Source organism: Triturus cristatus, chromosome 1_1, assembly GCF_964204655.1.
Source record: "Triturus cristatus chromosome 1_1, aTriCri1.1, whole genome shotgun sequence".
Taxonomy (NCBI): domain Eukaryota; kingdom Metazoa; phylum Chordata; class Amphibia; order Caudata; family Salamandridae; genus Triturus; species Triturus cristatus.
In genome coordinates this window covers 904,969,701-904,979,207 of record NC_140579.1, presented here as the reverse complement: position 1 = coordinate 904,979,207, position 9,507 = coordinate 904,969,701, and positions in this window count along the sequence as shown.

Below are 9,507 nucleotides of genomic sequence, written 5' to 3'. Positions count from 1 at the left end.
CTATATCTGGGGCGACCCCACCACAGCTCGGCAGTTGTATCCCGGAGTCGAGAGCCCTGCTGATCGAATCGCGGCTGACCCTACGGAGACGAACTCTTGCCGGAACCATCACGAGCCCTGCTGACTGCGTCGTGGCTCCCTCCTGTGAACCCTTTTCTGAACCACCTGGAACATCGGAGCCCTGCAGACGCTGTCGCGGCCCAACCTCGCTGGAACCTTCCTCGGAGCCCTGCTGACGACGTCGCGGCTCGAGCTGAGCAGAAACCATCTTGAGAGCCCTGCTGATTGAATCGCGGCTCTCCACGAACTGTACGCCAGAGCCCTGCTGACGCCGTCGCGGCTCGACCCCTCCGAGATCGGAGGTCCTCCAGCGTGAGGATAAGAACTGGGCCCCAGGTACCCTCGTACCACACTCCTGCCAAAGACTGTCCCGCTACCCCTACCCTTCCAAAGAGACATTGAGACTTTTGGTGGATCCCTCGATCCCTTCGTGTAAATATTGAACTCGTAACCTTTTATTGATGATAAAGAATTGCTTGTCTTGAGACAACCTCCTTGAGTCCGGTGTGGTGGTGTTACTGTGCTAGTACGGGATAGGAGAAGGATCTCTCAGGAGACTTCTCGGCAGCGCTCGGCTACTTCGTGCAGTGAGAGGGCCCCCCCTTGGTGGTCTCACCGACTCCTCGGGGTCCGCCTTCCAACATTTGGTGGCCAGCGACGGGATCCGAGCCGAACGCAGTACGTACCAGCCAGTACCCACTAGCTACCCATCCAAACGAATAGCATCATGAGCAGCCAGGAAAACAACGCGACAATGGAGTTCCAGCCCGAACGGCTGGAAGAATATACGCACAAAGAATTAAAACAGTTCTGCAGAGACAAAGGCATTGCAACCACCAGCCTCGGTACCAAGGAAGAGATGCAGAAAGCTCTGAGGGCATGGTTGGAGGCTGGGGCAGGCCCCTCCCAGGAAGAAGGGCCCTTGCCCCTGACGGAGACCACAGCAACCGCACTGACCCCGGCAACCGGAGGAAGAAAGAGCCTAGAAACCGGCCTCTCCGAGGAAGAAATACGAGAGCGGGAAAAGGTCCGGAGCCACGAACTAGAGCTCGCCCGACTACGGCTGGACGGCGAACTCCAGCTGGCAGAAAAGAAACTGGCCCTCGAGCAGCTACGCCTTCAAGAAGAAATAGAAGAGAAGAGACGACACCGGGAGTTGGAGGAAAAGAAACTAACTCTTGAGCACGAGCGCAGTCTCAAGGAGCTCGAGATCAAGGCCAAGAACGGAGGGGCCAACACCCCCAGTACTAGAGACACTCTACCGCCCCCCGAGGCCAAGGTGCATATCCCGAAGGAGGTCGTCAAGGAGTATTACAAGAATGACGATATCCAACAATGGTTCAAGGCCTACGAGGTGGCCATGACCTCCCATCGGGTGCCCCGAAAAGACTGGGGCGCAGGCCTGTGGGGGCGATTCCTGAGTGAAGGGCGGGACACGCTGCTCCAGCTACCGGAGGAGGTGATGACCTCCTACGATCACATGAAGGAGGCCCTGCTCACCCGCTACGGGCTAACAGCGGAGATGTACCGCCGGCGGTTCCGAGACTGCAAGAAAATCCCGGGTACCACATGGGTGGAATATGTGGACTTTTTCAGTCGGGCCCTAGAAGGGTGGATCAAAGGCAGCAAAGTAACCACCTACGGACAACTGGTCGACCTCATCGTCTGGGAACATCTTTCCAACAATTGCTTCGTGGAACTGAGACAGCACCTCCTCGACAGCAAAATGACCGACCCGCGAAAACTTGCCGTCGAGGCCGATCGATGGGTCAACTCCCGGGTCCCCCGGAGCTCAATGGGGGAGTACCAGAGGAACCCCAACGGACCCCCACGCCAGCGCGGTGGGGGGGGAGGGCCGAACAGGAACCGAGACCCTCCCGCTGGGGCCCCCAGGAGCCCCCCTCGAGGGCCACCGCAGCCACATCTCTCCCCGAGCCTAGCGCGAAGGGTGGGCCCGGCCCGACCCGGACCACGGCCACCAGTGACCTGCTATGGCTGCCAACAAACCGGACACTTTGCCAGCGACCCGGCCTGCCCCCTGAACCGAAGAAACGGGGCCGGCGAGCCCCCGCCCCGGCAGCTGACAGCCGCCGCCTTGGGGGGAGAGGAGGAAGAAGAGGCCCTCGACCGAGAAAACACTGAGTGGGAGCCGGCAGCCATGTCCCTGGTCTGCCTGGGTAGCCGAGAGATGGTACCCTGCACCCCCATCCCAACCAACACCCAGAAGTACCGGCAGCAGGTCACGGTCAACGGACAACGGGCCGAAGCCCTTCGCGACACCGGCGCCAGTATCACCGCTGTCCGCTGCCACCTGGTGACCCCTGAACAGATTCTACCGAATGTGCTGTGCCCTGTGCGGACGGCCGTTATCAGTGAAAGCCTATGCCAGATGGCCCTGGTCCCCTTCGAGTGGGGAGGGGTGACGGGCCTGCTGAAGGTGACGGTTCGCGACGACGCCCCGGTCGACTGCCTCCTGGGGAACGACTTGGAGAGTTCCCCCTGGGCTCAAGTAGAACGACGAGAGCACCTCCGAATGTTGGGACTGGCTGATTGGGCCTGCGCCATCACCCGGTCCATGACCGCCCAGGCCCCCCGCTCCTCCTCGACCTCCGGGACTGCCCGACCCGAGGGGCTCACACCCCCTCCCGCCAGCAGCGAGGAGGTGGCGGACACCGACCCCGGGCCCAGCGAATCCTCCCCCGAAGAGATGGCTTCTCCGAGCGCCCTACCAGAACTGACGCAATGGCAACATGAAGGGGGCCCCACCCGAGAGCAGTTCCAGCAAGAGCAACAGTCCTGTCCCTCTCTCGAAGGGGTCCGACAGCAGGCGACCGCGCAAGCCAACGGTGACCAGACCGGCACCCACTGGATCTACTGGGCCGAGGGCCTGTTGTACAGTGAACAGAAAGTGGCAGAACTCGGGGCCGGCCGCGTGTTGGTGGTCCCCCTCCGCTTCCGGGAGTTCCTTCTCAACCTGGCCCATGATGTGCCCCTCGCCGGACACTTGGGGCAAGACAAAACGTACAGTCGTCTGGTGACCCACTTCTACTGGCCCCGGATGCGGAGAGATGTGGACAACCACTGCCGGTCCTGCCAGACCTGCCAAGCCAGCGGAAAGACGGGGGGTCGGGTCAAGGCCCCCCTCCAGCCCTTTCCCGCCGTCAGCACCCCGTTTGAACGAGTCGGAATCGACATTGTGGGACCCCTGGACCCCCAAACCGCCCTGGGCCACCGCTTCATCCTGGTCCTCGTGGACCACGCCACCAGGTACCCGGAGGCGGTCCCGCTCAGAACTATAACGGCCCCTGTGGTAGGCCGGGCCTTGATGGGGATCTTCTCCCGAGTGGGATTCCCCAGCGAAGTGGTGAGCGACCGTGGCACAAACTTTATCTCCAGGTACATGCGGTCCCTGTGGCAACAATGCGGGGTCACATACAAGTTCACGACCCCAGATCACCCTCAGGGGAACTGACTGGTTGAGCGGTTCAACCGAACATTGAAAGGGATGATCCAGGGCCTGGAAGAACCCCTCAGGCGGAAATGGGATGTCCTGCTGCCCTGCCTCCTGTTTGCCTATCGGGAGGTCCCGCAGAAGTCCCTGGGGTTCAGCCCGTTTGAACTATTGTATGGGCACCCGGTCCGCGGACCACTCAGCCTGGTCAAGGAGGGCTGGGAGATGAAGCCCCGAGGCGCCCCTCCTGACGTCTACCGATACCTCCTGACCCTCCGAAACCAGACCCGCAAGTTCCGAGCCATAGCCGAAGCCAACCTCGAGGCCAGCCAGGAGGACATGAAGCGGTGGTACGATCGCAACACTTCTACGGTAGAATTCGAGCCAGGTCAGAAAGTATGGGTCATGGCCCCGGTCGAACCCGGCGCCCTCCAGGACAAGTGGACCGGGCCCTTCAAGGTGGTGGAGAAGAAAAGTCCCGTCACCTACCTGGTCGATCTGGAGTCCCCCCGGAACCCCCTCCGGGTCCTACATGCGAACAGGCTAAAACCCCACTTCGCCCGGACCGAACTGAGCCTGCTGCTGGCGACCGACGAGGGGGGCGAGGACGACTCCGAGCCCTTGCCCGACCTCTTGCAATCCGACAGTCACGATGGATCGATCGAAGGGGTCCAACTCGCCTCGTCCCTGACCCCGGAGCAGCGCAACGACTGCCAGCGATTACTGCGGGACTACGCAGCCCTCTTCTCTCTCACCCCGGGGGTGACCCACTGGTGCGTCCACGACGTCGACACCGGGGAGAACCCCCCCATACGACACAGAGCCTACCGGGTGCCTGACCGAGTGCGGGCCTGCATCCAGGCCGAAGTAGCGAAGATGCTGGCCCTGGGGGTCATCGAGCCTTCCGACAGCCCGTGGGCCAGCCCTGTCGTCCTGGTGCCCAAGGCCGCAGCTCCCGGTCACCCCCCGGAGTTGCGATTCTGCGTGGACTACCGAGCCCTGAATGTAGTAACCAAGACGGACGCACACCCGATACCCCGGGCCGACGAACTGATCGACCGCCTAGGGGCCGCTCGCTACTTGAGCACGCTGGACCTCACCGCCGGGTACTGGCAAATCCAGCTCACCCCCGGCGCCCAAGAAAGATCCGCCTTTTCGACTCCGGATGGGCATTACCACTTTCGGGTGATGCCCTTCGGAATGAAGAACGCCCCGGCCACCTTCCAAAGACTGGTGAACAAGGTTTTGGCCGGGCTTGAGGCCTTCAGCGCGGCCTACTTAGATGACATTGCCGTGTACAGCAACCACTGGGCCGAGCACCTCCTCCACCTGGAGGCCGTCCTGGCCGCCCTCCAGCGGGCCGGGCTCACAATCAAGGCCAGCAAATGCCAAATCGGCCACGGATCCGTGACCTACCTGGGCCATCAAGTGGGGAGCGGGCAGGTGGCCCCCCTTCAAGCGAAGATAGATGCCATCCAGACCTGGGAACCCCCCACTACCCAGACCGCTGTCCGGGCCTTCCTGGGCCTCACCGGATACTACCGGCGGTTTATCCGGGACTATGGGAGCATTGTTGGCCCCCCTCACAGAGTTAACGTCCAAAAAACAGCCCAAGAAGGTACACTGGACACCCCGCTGCCAAACAGCCTTCGACACCCTCAAAACGGCCATGTGTACTGCTCCGGTGCTGCAAGCCCCGGACTACCAGAAGGAGTTCGTGGTACAGGCGGACGCCTCCGAGTATGGGATCGGGGCCGTCCTCTCCCAAACTGACGAAAGGGGGCTCGACAGACCAGTGGCCTTCATCAGCCGGCGACTACTGCCCCGGGAGCAACGCTGGAGCACTATTGAGCGCGAGGCCTTCGCTGTGGTGTGGGCCCTCAAGAAGCTCCGGCCCTACCTCTTTGGCGCCCACTTCCGGGTCCAGACCGACCACCGGCCCTTGCAATGGTTAATGCGAATGCGGGGCGAGAACCCCAAGCTGCTGCGATGGTCCATCTCGCTACAAGGGATGGACTTTGACGTCGAACACCGGCCCGGCAATGACCACGCCAACGCCGACGGCCTGTCCCGCTTCTTCCGCCTTGACGAGGAGAATCCCCAAGGAGATGGGTGACTCTCCATGCCTTCGGCTGGGGGGGACGCCTGTTGGACCTGGCCTCGTGGCGTGGTCCTTAACCCCCTGGATTGTGGCCGTTCCCCGCCCCGGCCGTCACGGGCCACCCGTCTGGACTGCACCAAGGCCCTTCACCCGGAGCTACACGTGGTCGCATACTCCTCGTGGCTCCGCCATCTTGTTGGCATCCACGTCACACCGTGCCCCAGCCGGCGCGACCCCGCTCAACCCAGCCTCGACCCCAACGAAGCCCCGACATCGAGGCACCACGAGCTGGCCAGGGGGTGCCGCAGGAACCATTCATCGCCCCGGCGGAGGACAGTATCGATGGGACCCCCAACTGTCCTCCCCTCTCGAGGTGTGATCACCCTGCAAACTCCCATGGGCCTGGCACCTCTCCTGCTGGGCGTCTGGCCACCTCCACCCGGCCACTCCGCCCCCTCGGGCGCATAGGTCCGGACATCAAAGGGCTCCAGACCTATATCTGGGGCGACCCCACCACAGCTCGGCAGTTGTATCCCGGAGTCGAGAGCCCTGCTGATCGAATCGCGGCTGACCCTACGGAGACGAACTCTTGCCGGAACCATCACGAGCCCTGCTGACTGCGTCGCGGCTCCCTCCTGTGAACCCTTTTCTGAACCACCTGGAACATCGGAGCCCTGCAGACGCTGTCGCGGCCCAACCTCGCTGGAACCTTCCTCGGAGCCCTGCTGACGACGTCGCGGCTCGAGCTGAGCAGAAACCATCTTGAGAGCCCTGCTGATTGAATCGCGGCTCTCCACGAACTGTACGCCAGAGCCCTGCTGACGCCGTCGCGGCTCGACCCCTCCGAGATCGGAGGTCCTCCAGCGTGAGGATAAGAACTGGGCCCCAGGTACCCTCGTACCACACTCCTGCCAAAGACTGTCCCGCTACCCCTACCCTTCCAAAGAGACATTGAGACTTTTGGTGGATCCCTCGATCCCTTCGTGTAAATATTGAACTCGTAACCTTTTATTGATGATAAAGAATTGCTTGTCTTGAGACAACCTCCTTGAGTCCGGTGTGGTGGTGTTACTGTGCTAGTACGGGATAGGAGAAGGATCTCTCAGGAGACTTCTCGGCAGCGCTCGGCTACTTCGTGCAGTGAGAGGGCCCCCCCTTGGTGGTCTCACCGACTCCTCGGGGTCCGCCTTCCAACAATGTGCACAAGCATTTTAAAATTAGAGTCTAGTGGGATGCCTAGTGATTTTACAGAGTCGCAGATGGTTGGGATACAGTTTAGCGAATCGAGGTAATAGGACTGTAGTTGAAGTTTTTGGTTTCTAAGGGATGGGGAGAAGGGAATGAATTCAGTTTTCAGTGGATTTAGTTTTAGATGGTTGTGTGCTTTCCTCAGGGTGTCATCTAGCCTCCAGATATCCATTTGAGAGGAAAGTTTGATGTAAAGTTGTGTATCATCCGCATACATGTGGTACGAGACTTGTGATTGTTTCAGGATTTCTGTGAGTAGTTCCATGTATAAATTGAAGAGCACTGGTGAAATTGTGGGTCCTTGCGGAACACCACTATCAATGTAATTTGCCTCAGAGATGATGTTGACGATTTTAACTTTTCGTTGTCCATTTTGCAAGAAGAAGGTGAACAAGTTAATTACTGCTCCTGATAGGCTCATTCTGAATTCAAGAGTTTCTCTGGGGCATTTATTGCTGACCGCGTCAAAGGCCGCTGATAAATCCAGAAGTAGAAGGAGACTGGATTTGTTTTGGTCAAGTGATGTTTGGATATCATCAAGGATGTTTAGAATGGTGACCTTAGAGTTGTGACCCGGTCTGAAACATGTTTGGTAATTATCTAATAGGTCAAAATTCTTATTGTGTTCACATAGATGATCGTTGATGCATTTTTCAAGCAATTTAGCCAGGAAAGGCAGATTGGATACCTGTCGGAGGTTGTTTAAGAATTTGTGGTCCGTGTCCGTTTTTTTAAGTGTGGGAGATACTTGGCAAATCCACAAGCATTTTGGGAGGGATCCTTTTTGGAGAAATGTGTACACAATTTTAGTCCATTGGAGAGTGATGGATGTCTTTCAGTATGTGGAAGGAAATAGTGTCGTCGAATTGTGTGGTGGGTTTCATTCAATGGTATTTTGGATTTCCCACTCAGATAGAGATCTGAAACTGTTCCAGAAGGCTTCGTTTTTTTCTTTAGACAATTGGGGTTTAAGCGTCTGTAACCTTGTTGTGTGCTGTGAGAGTAGGGAAGATGGATTCCCTAGGTTGGGCATTAGCTTGGCAGGGGATGGAGTTGCTTATGGTTGCGATTTTCTCTCAAACAGTAGTTGAGAAGATGTTGCAGATATCCTTCGAGTCACTTTCAATCGTGGGTTCTGAAAGTATTCAGGATTGTTGTTTTATTATATCAAAAGGTTTTCTAGGCCTGTTCTTCACTCTGTCAAGTTCTGATCTGATCGTGGTTGTCTTGGTTTTCAAGATAGCCTTTTTGTATCAGATAATGTACCTTCTCAATTGTTCGAGAAGGGTAGTGTTTGGGTTCTACCTCCAAAGACATTCTAGATGTCTTAGTTGTCTTCTTTCAATGTTCATATTTTGATTGATTGTTCTCCAAGAACCTGCGGTACCCAGAGCCAACAAGTGTTATGTTATGTTATATTGATTTGTATAGTGCACTAATCACCAGAGAGGGTATCCAGGCACTTGTGTAGGTTTGTGGTCCCCAAGGTGCTTATGCAAAAGAGGCAGGTCTTCAGCTTCTTGTGGAACTCAAGAAGTGATGAGGAGGCCCTGATGTGTTGAGGGAGGTCGTTCCATGTCCTGGATGCGATGTAGGGGAATTAGCAACCTCCAGTTTTGCATTTGCAGATGCGGGGAATGTGTGCAAGTGAGAGTGAGGCAGAACGTAGATGTCGGTGGGTTGGTGAATGTGTATGTGGCTGTTCAGGTATTCTGGTCCTGTGCTGTGTAGGGCTTTGTATGTGTGCATGAGAAGTCTGAATTTGCTGCGTTTGTGAATGGTGAGCCAGTGAAGCTTCCTGAGGTGTGGTGTGATGTAGGTGCGGTGTGGGAGTATGAGTATGGTCTGGCAGCGGTGTTCTGGGTGATCTGGAGTCTGTGTAGGAGTTATTTGAGATTTAGCATAGATAGTGTTGCCGTAGTCCAGTCTGCTGGCAATGATTGCTTGTGTGACAGTCCGTCTGGTGTTCTGTGACAGCCATTTGAAGATTTTTTGCAGCATGCATAGGTTGTGGAAGCAGGAGGTGCACCTGCGTTGACTTGACCCATCATGTTGAGCTTTTCATCTAGGATGATCCCTAGATTTCTTGCGTGGTCTGTGGGTGTTGGTTCTAGCTCCAACGAGCTAAGCTGCACCGTACAAAGGTAATTCATTGTGTACTGAGTATAGACCAATTCCAGGCCTCTAAAAATTCACTTGCCCACTTGCAATTGCGAGTGAGAGTTTATTAGGTCGAGCTATTTTTAGCATTTACTCGTCAGTGCTGGCAAGTTAACTTAAGCTGATAGGAACAGGTATTCTGCTCAAAGTGAAAGAGCAATAAAGACACCTTTAGATTTTGTTTTGCCTTGACACATTTGCTGTCTGTTCAAGAACAGAGGTCAAATGTCAATTTGTCTTTTTTCTAAATGTTACTTATCTGGTCCTAGAAAATGGTGTTTAATTTTTTTTCTCTTATTATATGAAGTGCTTTTTGTCAAGTGTGTTATCTGAAAAAAAAAATTGTGAAACAAAAGACTGTAAAATGTGAGGTTTTTTTCTAACACAACATTTAAACAGCTTGTGATGAATAGAACAAGTATTTCAAAATATATAAGGAATTATGAAAGGACTTTTATTGTGTACCTCAGAAGTGTGATGCAAACAA